General features: G+C 20.1%; 1 protein-coding gene across 1 annotated transcript in view; it reads right to left on the bottom strand.

The window, feature by feature from the left end:
• Window positions 1–2,691, bottom strand: part of LOC117182221 (D-aspartate oxidase) — a 34,750-nt gene that overhangs the window by 559 nt on the left and 31,500 nt on the right. The gene's annotated exons all lie outside the window — the stretch shown is intronic.

Here is a 2,691-nt window from a genome sequence, read left to right as displayed (position 1 = left end):
ATTAATAATATTATACATTGCAAGAGGATAAATTAATAAATTCAATATTTTTCGTTTGAACGGAGATAAAATTTTTAAAAATTCAAAATATAAAAATAATAATAATAATTACAGTAATTATTTTCGTCCAACCTTGAAGTAAAAATAAAAATTTTCGCAAGACTGGATAAATATTTTTATTTATAAAAATTTTTTAATTTCTTTAAAATATGCAAAATTATAGTTGCTATCATCAGTTAAGTTTCAGGATATGGTTTGGCGAATTTTTTTTCAATTTATTTTTTAAATATGCGACAATCACCATTTTAAAAAATGTTAATCAGTAGAATTCAATGAAAACAATTAAAATGTGGAATATTTTAGAAAAAAAGTTTATTTTCTAATCCAAAAGATTAATTTTCAATCAAATAGGTATGTTTAAAAAAATATTCAGAAAAAATATAATTATATTACAATATAAAAATATTATTAAATAGACGAATAAATATGAATCTTCAACCAAAGAGTTGAATTTTATAGTAAAGAAAATGAATTTTTTATAATACTAACCAGAAAAGAGTTGAATTTTCAACAAAAATATAATTTTCAACCAAAAAATTTGAGTTTTCACTCAAACAGTTGAATTTTCAACCAAAACGTTCATTTTCAACCAAGGATAATTTTCATCTAAAAATGATGATTTTTCCACCATAAAAGATTAATTTTTAATCCGGACGAATTTTTATAAAAAATGATGAATTTTCAACAAAACATCCTGAAAAGTTGAATTTTTAGTAAATAGAGTGTTTACTTTCAAAAAGAAAATTTTTTTACCTAAAAAGGCCCAAGAAAATTTAATTAAATTTTCTATCAGAAAAAATGAATTTTCTACAAAATAATTAAAATTCCAACCAAAAATATGAATTTTTAACAAAAATATTTCTTTTTTTTTTACAAAATATATAAACTTTTGACAAAAAATAGTTGTATTTTCTTATCGGGTTTCATTAACTCATTTTGAATTTAAAAAAGGGGAAAAGTGTAAGTTATAAAAATAAGGGAAAGAGTGTGAAGACTATAATTAAATTTCAATAAAATCGATTTTAAACGTTTTCGACTGAAAAATATTCAATTCTTAATGTCTTAATGTCGAAATTTTGTTAAAAATGTATCTTTTTGGGTTGAAAATTAGTCTTTTTTATTTGGCTAAAAATGAATTGTTTATCCGAATATTTAAATATTCCATTTTTAGTTGGAAATTTCATTTCTATAAGTTTAAAAACTATTTGGTGGAAAATCGAATTTTTTTTGTTGAAAAATTCGTCTTTTTGGTGAAAAATTCATCTGTTTTGGTTTAAAACACAACTATTTTTTTTAAATTCGTTTTTTTTTTTATTTGAAAATTAAAAAAAGTTGTTTAAAATTAAACGATTTTTTAAATCAAAATTTAACTGTTTGGTAGAAAATTAACTTTTGCGTTGAAAAATGAAATTTTTTGGTGGAAAATTTAATTTAAAAAATTTGAGTAAGTTGAAGAAATATTTTAAAGTTTTAAAATAAATCAAAATTAATTTAAAATTCTAAATAATTTAAAAGAAGTAGCACACGATCTAATTGAAAATATAGTTTTTTCTAGATTTCGAAAAAAAATTGTAAGCTTTTTAAGAATTTTGAAAGGTTCCAGAAGAATAAAAAACATTTTCGAAGAAAATTGAAAATGCTTTTTTGTTTTGAAAAATTATTTTAAGAGAATATTTTTTTAAAATTTAGAAAAATTTACAAAATTATCAAAAATGAATGTGGAAGATTTCAAGACAATTTATTTAATTTTTGAAGAATTAAAATATCAAATCATTTCAAAAGATGTTTAGAAGTGTTGTAAAAATTTCAAAAATAATTTAAAATTTGAAAAAATGTAAAACATCATGTAGATGTTTCAAGATTTTGAAATAATTTAAGAATTTTTAAACTATTTAAAATAAAAATAATGAGTTAAAACTAGAATTTTTGAAAATGAACAAAATTCTGAATTAAAACAGGAAATTTTTCCAAAAAATTTTTATTCTGAGTTGAAGCAAGAAATTTTCAAGTTTTATACGATTCTGAGTTGAAACTGGTATTTATCAACAAAAAAAAATTATAATTTGTCTTGGAACAGGGATTTTTTAAATTTAAATAAATTCCTAACTGGAACAGGGAATTAAAAAAAAATAATTCTAATTGTGAGTTGAAACGGGATATTTTCGAACAGAAAATTAAAATTATGAATTGGAGAAGGGAATTTCAATAATTAAATTTAATTCTGAATGGAAAATTGAAATTTTCAAAACATTCTAATTATTAGTTGAAATACGGTATTTTCGAAAAAAATTTATATTGTGAATTGGAACAGGGAATTTTGCAAAAAATTCTAATTCTTAGAATTATTTGAAATATAAAATTTTCGAAATGAATTAAAATTCTGGATTTGAACCGGGAATTTTACATTTTTCACCAATTCTGTTCTGGAGTTAGATTTTATAAGAAATGTTATCGTTCAATTTTTTGTTTTAACTAAAAATTGCTTTAAAAAATTTTTTTGACCGAGAATTTTACAAATATTTAGAATAAAAATCTGTCAAAGTTTGATTTCCAATGCTTTTAAAATAATTGGTTGAATAGTTATCTTTTATAATTATTAAATCATTCAGTTTACAAAGCATAATTCGAAAA

Source organism: Belonocnema kinseyi, chromosome 10, assembly GCF_010883055.1.
Source record: "Belonocnema kinseyi isolate 2016_QV_RU_SX_M_011 chromosome 10, B_treatae_v1, whole genome shotgun sequence".
Taxonomy (NCBI): Eukaryota; Metazoa; Arthropoda; class Insecta; order Hymenoptera; family Cynipidae; genus Belonocnema; species Belonocnema kinseyi.
This window is presented reverse-complemented; position numbering and strand designations above follow the sequence as displayed.